This window comes from Eretmochelys imbricata, chromosome 14 (genome assembly GCF_965152235.1).
Source record: "Eretmochelys imbricata isolate rEreImb1 chromosome 14, rEreImb1.hap1, whole genome shotgun sequence".
Classification (NCBI taxonomy): domain Eukaryota; kingdom Metazoa; phylum Chordata; order Testudines; family Cheloniidae; genus Eretmochelys; species Eretmochelys imbricata.
The window spans coordinates 41168816-41177906 of record NC_135585.1 but is presented as its reverse complement, the minus strand read 5'-3'; the positions used below and the strand labels follow the sequence as shown (position 1 = coordinate 41177906).

At 52.8% G+C, this 9091-nt stretch overlaps 1 pseudogene; it reads left to right on the top strand.

Moving 5' to 3' along the window:
- The first annotated feature begins 215 nt into the window (after nucleotides 1–215).
- Nucleotides 216–1271, top strand: LOC144275053 (olfactory receptor 12D3-like; annotated as a pseudogene).
- Nucleotides 1272–9091: the final 7820 nt, after the last annotated feature.

Genomic DNA, 9091 nt, shown 5'->3' with positions numbered 1-9091 from the left:
CTCGCTCGCTCTCTCTCTATCTCAGCTTCACAAAGAAATCTATCTATCTATCTATCTATCTATCTATCTATCTATCTATCTATCTATCTATCTATCTATCTCAGCTTCACAAAGAAATGCAAAATTCAGTAATTATTTTGCTCCTTTTTACTATACAATTATATCTGGGTACAGAATGTACCTATGACTGCAGAAAGAAAACAGTCTACCACAAAATGTCTGACTCCAACCCAATGCATTGCATTGGGAACAGGGTCTGCAACATAGAGGGAAGTGGAACTTGAAGCTGCTTTTACTTTCTGCTGCTTTGTCCTCTTCCTCCTGCAGGGATGGAGAATAAGACAGAGGTGAGTGAGTTCATTTTCCTGGGCCTTACCAATGTGAGGGGTCTGCAGTGCTATCTCTTTGCCCTCTTCCTGCTGCTCTACATGGCCAGCGTGCTGGGGAATGGAGCCGTTGTGGCTGTGGTACTGGCCGAGCCCCGGCTTCGCACCCCCATGTACTTCTTCCTGGGAAATCTCTCCAGCCTAAACATCTTCTACTCCACAGTCACTGTGCCCAAGATGTTGGCCGGCTTCCTTTCGGGGCGCCAGACCATCTCCTTTACCAGCTGCCTGGCACAGCTCCATTTCTTCCATTTCCTGGGCAGCAGTGAGGCTATGCTGCTGGCTGTCATGGCCTACGACCGCTACGTGGCCATCTGCAACCCGCTGCGCTACACACTGGTCATGAGCCCACAGGTCTGCCTGCTGCTGGCAGCAGCCACCTGGGCCACTGGCTTCCTGTATGCCCTGATGCACACGGTCATGACCTCTCAGCTGCACTTCTGTGGTCCCAACCGTATCCACCACTTCTTCTGCGACATCAAGCCCCTGCTGAGCCTGGCCTGCAGCAGCACCCGCCTCAACCTGAGCCTCCTCCACATAGTCACTGGGATTATCGGTATGAGTCTGTTCATCATCACACTCCTCTCCTACCTCTACATCATCTCCTTCCTCTTCCTGAAGGTCCTGTCATGGGAAAGCAGGAGAAGGGCCTTCTCCACTTGCACCTCCCACCTCACCGTGATAGCACTGTACTATGGGACAGTGATGTTCGCCTACATGGGTCCTTCTTCAGGAAGCTCCAAAGGAGAAGAGATGATCATCACGCTAGTGTACAGTGTCATGACCCCAGCTCTGAATCCCTTCATCTACACCCTGAGGAACAGTGAGGTGAAATATGCCACCAGGAAATTTGTCACTAGAAAACTCTTCCCTGAAAGGAACTGAATCAAATGACTGCTTCTTGTTTTGAGTGAAAAGGAGAGATGTTGACCAAGGGAATTATAATGTAGGGGATCTATCTTCTTTATCCCCTGGAAAAATAGACTGTAGGAGACATTCTTGCAGTGACGAAGATGGAGATGGAAAAATGTCCTCCCAGGATTTCTTCATCTCTAATTGTTATGGGGGAAAATGTTTGAAGATTAATATTAAATATTATTCCCAAAGAAAATTGGTATAAAGGTTTACAGTACATATGATTAATTGACATTGACCTACTTTACAGAGATATTGCATAGATTCCAAAACCAAGTGCTACAAACCTTGGAAATTGAGGGTTAAGAGTTCACTTAAAAAAAATCCAACCCTGTTAAGGTCCGCAAATACACAGATCAGGCACACAAACTACCTTAACTCTGCCCTGTCACAGACTCTTCAAACTTCTCTTATTGTTAAAACACACTGAAATTTTGTACATAGGCCACGTTTGAATATTTGTTGATGTATTAGTTGTAATTCTTGTTTCCTCTCATTATTCATCATAAATCAAATTTCTTTCAGTCGAAATCTCTACTCTGGCTTGTATTCAAAGCTGGCAACTAAACACACAGCCACCTGGGCCACTTCATCCCTGAACATGCTGATGCAACAGTCATGGGACTTCCTGGCTGTGTTTCTAGTGCCTCAGCTGCTTCTACGAGTTCTTCTGTGACATCAAGCCCCTGCTGAGCCTGGCCTGCTGTAGCACCCACCTCAACCAGAGCCTCCTCAAAATCATCACTGGGAGCTTCACACTGGGTTCTTTTGTCCCCAGCTTCCTGCTGTACCTCTACTTAATTTCCTTCCTCCGGACAATCATGGGAAAGTAGGACCAATGGCTTTTCTACCTGCACCTCCCACCCCCTGATGGTGTCTCCATGCTATGTATCAACCCTTGGCAACTACATGACTTCCTCCCCTGGGGTCTCATCTGAAAGGAACATTATGGTCGTCCACATATACAATAAGAAAAGGAGTACTTGTGGCACCTTAGAGACTAACCAATTTATTTGAGCATGAGCTTTCGTGAGCTACAGCTCACTTCATCAGATGCATACCGTGGAAACTGCAGCAGACTTTATATATACACAGAGAATATGAAACAATACCTCCTCCCACCCCACTGTCCTGCTGGTAATAGCTTATCTAAAGTAATCTTCAGGTTAGGCCATTTCCAGCACAAATCCAGGTTTTCTCACCCTCCACCCCCCCCCCCCAAATTCACTCTCCTGCTGGTGATAGCCCATCCAAAGTGACAACTCTTTACACAATGTGCATGATAATCAAGTTAGGCCATTTCCTGCACAAGATTAGGCTCCTATAGGTAAATAAATAATGAAAGAATCCGTGGGCCAGAGGGGGAGAGAGAGAGAGACCAAGCATGAGGATGACTCTTCAGCCTGGTGATAAGAGCGCTAACCTAGGAGGTAGCGAATCCGCTACTCCCCCTGAGGAAGGAAGGAACTTGAAAGGGGGTCTCACACATCCCACGTGAATATCCTAACCACTGAGCTAAAATTTATGTTAAGTTTACTCCCCCCCCCGCCCCCAGCCCTGGCTTCTTGCGATAACACCATAGGCACCAAACACCAAGAGAGAGGCTGCAGCTGAGAATCCCAGCCCGAGGGAGGCACCTCCCCACATCCTGGACACAGGCGCCTATCTCAAGGAGTGGGGCGGGGCTTAAGACATGACCCTCTTCTTGGATTCCCCCATTGGCTAGCTTCAGCGAGGAGCCACCGAGCACACTGACTTTTTTGAATCCCGTTGTGAGACACCAGAGAATCATAAAAACATAGGGCCGGAAGGGACTTTGAGAGGTCACCGGGACCTCAGATTTTACAAGTGTGCCATTATCTCAATCATTCATGAAGATACTGCACATCGAGGTGATGCAGTTGCACAGATCCCACTGACTTTCAGTGGGATTTTGCTCCTAAGTCACTTAAGACCTTTTGAAAAGCTGATCCCTGGTTACTGAGGAAGGGAAGAAATCAGGACACTTGGGTTCTATTCTTGGCTCTCCCACTGGCCTGCTGTGTGACCTTGGACAAGTCACATCCCCTATCCGTGCTTCAGTTTCCCTTTAGTAGAATTAAGATAATGATGCTTTCCCATCTTTCTAAAGTGCTGTACAAGATGTGCACGCAGCTGTGCAGATTCCCTTGCTAGCAGAGCTGTTGTTATTCCATTAATCCAGGGATTCCCAAACTGTGAACTGCAGCCCAAAGGTGGGCCGTGACACAGTCCTGGGTGGTCTGCTGGCACAGACATGGGGGGAAAGGGGGAGTTGAGAAGCGGACAGTGATGGCGTGGTGGCCAGCAATGGCCTCCGCCCAGGGCCGGAAGAGCTCAGCACCTCCAGCGGGCAGCTGAGGGTGAAGCGGCGATGACAAGCGATAGGCGGAGAGCGAGAAGAAGGGGCCAGCCACAAGAGGCGGCGACTCCCAGGGCAGCTGGAGGAGGCTGGAGGGTTTGCGGCCATTCCTGCTCCGAGTTGCCACCCCCCACAATCTCTGGCTGCCGGGCTCCCTGGATTATCGGCCCCCCAGGCCTCCCAGGGACAATGCCGTGATCGGGTTCATCAGCAGCACAGGCGGGCCTCAGGGAAAAAAAAATTGTGAACCCCTGCATTAAGCGGTGGTGTAGGGCTGTTCTGAACAGAGATTCAGTGCTGAGTAGAGCTAGTTCAAAAAGGCAATTATAGTTTGATGGAAATTTTGAGAAATTTTCATTTTTGTTGAAATTTCCTGTGAAAGAATTCCTTCCCCCGGCTTGTTGAAAAAAATATATGAAAAAATTCACTTTCCAAAAACTACTTTTGTTGAAAATATGTTGGTATAGAAACCTTCTTTCAATGGAAATTTTCATCTTTCTGTTAAAAAATCATATTTCAAAAACTGAACATTATTACCAAATCCAGAAAAGCTTTTCACCAACACATTTTCAGTTGTTGCAGAAAATAAAATTTTCCTGAATTTTTTTGGGATTAAAAAGTCATTTTTTGTCCAAATTGTGTTAGATGGAAAATCGTGACCAGCTGCAGTGGTGAGATTGAAACAGAGCCTGACAGGAGCCAAAGAGCCTAAGGGAATTAGGCACCAACCCCCCAAAGTGTGGTAATGGGAGTTGGGCACTTGACTCCCTTTGCTGCTTTTGAAAAGTCCAGCCTACATTTCCAGCATAGAAAATAAATCTGCCCTGCAAAAATTAGACTTAAATGGCTCAATATCATTAACAGTAGTTATTAAGAATATCAGTTACATAATAGTGATTAGCAATTAATAATCAGTGATGTAATTAGTCAAGCTTATGAAACACTTTACATTTTAACTGGCCCATTTAGCACACTGCAGATAAGAATCAAAGAAATTCCTGCAGTCCTTACTCATTTTCAACTGCTACAACCCTCATTCATGTAAATGATCCCCAAAGGCTTGATTTTGGAGGTGAATTGTAAAAAAAATTTTCTGCCAAAGTTTAAAAGGGGGGTAAGTGAAATCCACTTCATCTCAGGACATGCAGAACTGAGGGTGTTGTACAGATCAGTGGCTTATCAAGATGGTAAGAAATCTGTTGGAAGGTGGGAATCGCACCTGAACTGACCCAAGCTAGTGTATTTAGGAGCTATCAACCAACATGTTTCAGGGCACAAGGCGATTAGCAAATGATGGTCAGGAATATTTCTTTTTCCCTTTCTGGTATACAGCAGAGATGGACCGGATGCAAAATAATAAAATGTGTTTCAATTTTGACTTTTTAAATTTTATTTTGTATTATTTTGTATTTGATTTTTATATTTGATGTTGTGATATTTTATTTTTCTGTTATTTTAATAGTATTGGATATTATTTTACATTATATTGCACTGCAAGTTATGATATAATACAAAATACATTTCTAAACAAAAATAGCTATTTTGAATCAAAAAATCAAAAGGTTCCATTCCCCTAAGGTCAAAATGAAATATTTCAACCATAGCAACTTGCTTTCTTTCATGATTTGTTTTTAATCAAAATTTTGTCAAAAATCAGCATTTTCCACAAGGGGGTCGAGGTGGAGCTGTGGCCAGCTGGCTGGGAATGCATATCAGCTCCACTGTGGCCTTTAGAACTTACCTGATGGAGAACGCACAGCTCCGGGCTACGGTACCATTCCCACTGAGCACGCCATCTGGGTGTCTGTGGGCAGCTGTAGCCAAGGGAGATCCCTATTGGTTCCAGTCTGGGGGGTCTGATCTGGTGCAGGGGCCCCGGGACATTACATGGGTAGCCCTGCTTTCCTGGGCATCCCCTAGGATCCATGCGGGTTGCGGTGAGACCCGCGGCTCCTGCTGTCTGGCCTCTGCAATAATTCTTCAGGGCAGGAGATGCGGGGAAGGGGGATCATTGGCTTTCCCCAAACGCCTGATGTATTCTCATGAAGGCTAAGATTTTGTCATGGATATTTTTAGTAAAAGTTGTGGACAGGTCATGGGCAATAAAAAAAAAAAAAATTCAGGGAAGCCTGTGACCTATCTGTGACTTTTTCTAAAAATATCCCTGACACAATGGGGAGCCCAGCTGCGGGGTCTCCATACTGCTTGCAGAGGTTAGGCAGCTGCAGGGGCTGCTCCAAGCTCTGGGGGCCCCCACTGCTTGAGGGGGCTTGGAGCTCCAGGGTCCCCCCACTCGGAGCTCTAGGGTACCCCCGCCAGATGCAGCGGCTGGGAGCTTTGAAGGACCCCCCGGTGCTCACAGCAGCTCAGAGCTCCTGGGTCCCCTACCCCCTGTGGAGGCTGGGAGCTGCGAGGGGGCCCTCCGCCTCTATTGGCCAGGAGCTGTGGCGGGGGTCCCGCTGCCTGCAGCAGCTTGGAGCTCCAAGGGGTCCCTCACCGCCCATGTCCACCGGGAGCTGTGGGGGCCCCCACTGCCCATGGCGGCCAGGACCTGCGGACCTGCATCCCACAGCAGCTGGGAACTCCAGGGGCCCCCTTCAACCATGGCCATTGGGAGCTGCAGCTCCCAGCCAACAGGGCTAAATTCATGGAGGTCGCTGGAAGTCACAGATTCCGTTACTTCTGCAACCTCTGTGGAAAAATCGTAGCCTTAATTATCACTGAATGTTTCACTACCACTTTGTATGCCTCTGTGGGCACAGATCGCACTGACTCCGACCCTTAACGCCCAAGGCAAACTTTGCAAATGCAGCTGATTGACTGAGCAGGTTTAAGATTTTACTTTGAAATCCCGCTCAAAACTTCCTTCATTAGGGGCCCTTCCTCACTGACACAGAAAGGATGGTGGGAGAGGAGGTGGAAGGTTGGTAGGAGATAAAGTAGAAGGGGCAGAGCTTAAGTTATTTGCACGGCCTTAACTGTGCATTTCATCTTTGCCATGTTTTGGAAGGAGTTTGCCTTGGTGTATAAACAGGATCAGGGCCTAACTTATGTTTGTCAGTTTCTTATATTAAACCATAAACAGTAACCTCCAATGGGCTTATACGTCATGAGGTTTAAATGGCTATTTTATGTATTTAATTTTGAAAAAGCTACAGTGTTCTCTCAGGGTTTTTCCTCCAAAAGAAACAGAGATTTATCACCTTCCCCCCAGTTCAGCACTGTTCTTTGCCTGGGGGAATTTAATATCGGTCCCTTCACAGAGAGCTTTGCGTTTCTCTGCACAGTCTCTAGGGGCTGAAAATCAAACAGGCTTCCCCCCAGCTCAGCCAATGAGAAAGACCCTAAGTGAAGAAACACCCAATTGTGGCTGCAGTCTAAAGGCAGGAAAGTGAAATGAAACCTGTCACTTTCCCCCGCTGGGAGCCATGGCTGCAGAGAGCCCTGTACAGAGCCTCCAGGATGAAGCTTCTTGTTCCATCTGTCTGGAGTATTTCAAAGACCCAGTGTCTATCCACTGCGGGCACAACTTCTGCCGGGCCTGCATCACCGACTACTGGGAGGAGTCGGATACCAACTTCTCCTGCCCTCAGTGCAGAGAAACCGCCCAGCAGAGAAACTTCAGACCCAACAGGGAGCTGGCGAAAATTATCGAAATAGCCAAGCGGCTGAGTTTACAGGCAGCCAAAGGCTCAGGAGGCGAGCGAGTGTGTGAGAAACACCAGGAGACCCTGAAACTGTTCTGCGAGGAGGATCAAGCCCAGTGGTGAGCTGGAGCCGGTTTGCACCGGTTCGCGCAAACTGGTTGTTAAATTTTGAAGCAGTTTTTAGAACCGGTTATTAACCCGCTTCCCTGCAGAGGACACTGAGGCTTTGATGGGCTCCAGCCGGGAAGTGATGTAATCCCTCCTCCGGCCACCGGGGTGCTGCGCTGCGGGAGCCATGTGGGCTGCTGCCTGGCCCTGGGCACGAGCCCTGTTGCTGATGCTGGCCCTGGGGCTCCAGATGCTGTCTGGTGCGTCCCCGGCTGCTCTGCTGGGCCTGGGCTGCGTCCTGCTGCTCTCCCCACGAGCACTCCCTGCCCTGCCCGTAGCCAGCGCCTGCCTCCAGCCACCCCCGCACCCCCCGCCCTGCCCGCAGCCAGCCCCTGCCTCCAGCCACCCCCACACCCCCCGCCCTGCCCGTAGCCAGCGCCTGCCTCCAGCCACCCCCGCACCCCGCGCCCTGCCCGTAGCCAGCGCCTGCCTCCAGCCACCCCCGCACCCCCCGCCCTGCCCGCAGCCAGCCCCTGCCTCCAGCCACCCCCGCACCCCCCGCCCTGCCCGCAGCCAGCCCCTGCCTCCAGCCACCCCCGCACCCCCCGCCCTGCCCGTAGCCAGCCCCTGCCTCCAGCCACCCCCGCACCCCCCGCCCTGCCCGCAGCCAGCCCCTGCCTCCAGCCACCCCCGCACCCCCCGCACCCCCCGCCCTGCCCGCAGCCAGCCCCTGCCTCCAGCCACCCCCGCACCCCCTGCCCTGCCCGCAGCCAGCCCCTGCCTCCAGCCACCCCCGCACCCCCCGCCCTGCCCGCAGCCAGCCCCTGCCTCCAGCCACCCCCGCACCCCCCGCCCTGCCCGCAGCCAGCCCCTGCCTCCAGCCACCCCCGCACCCCCCGCCCTGCCCGCAGCCAGCCCCTGCCTCCAGCCACCCCCGCACCCCCCGCCCTGACCGCAGCCAGCCCCTGCCTCCAGCCACCCCCGCACCCCCTGCCCTGCCCGTAGCCAGCGCCTGCCTCCAGCCACCCCCGCACCCGCTGCCCTGCCCGTAGCCAGCGCCTGCCTCCAGCCACCCCCGCACCCCCCGCCCTGCCCGCAGCCAGGCCCTGCCTCCAGCCACCCCCGCACCCCCCGCCCTGACCGCAGCCAGCCCCTGCCTCCAGCCACCCCCGCACCCCCCGCCCTGCCCGCAGCCAGCCCCTGCCTCCAGCCACCCCCGCACCCCCCGCCCTGCCCGCAGCCAGCCCCTGCCTCCAGCCACCCCCGCACCCCCTGCCCTGCCCGCAGCCAGCCCCTGCCTCCAGCCACCCCCGCACCCCCTGCCCTGCCCGCAGCCAGCCCCTGCCTCCAGCCACCCCTGCACCCGCTGCCCTGACCGCAGCCAGCCCCTGCCTCCAGCCACCCCTGCACCCGCTGCCCTGCCCGCAGCCAGCGCCTGCCTCCAGCCACCCCCGCACCCCCCGCCCTGCCCGCAGCCAGCGCCTGCCTCCAGCCACCCCCGCACCCCCCGCCCTGCCCGCAGCCAGCGCCTGCCTCCAGCCACCCCCGCACCCCCTGCCCTGCCCGCAGCCAGCCCCTGCCTCTAGCCACCCCCGCACCCCCCGCCCTGCCCGCAGCCAGCCCCTGCCTCCAGCCACCCCCGCACCTCCTGCCCT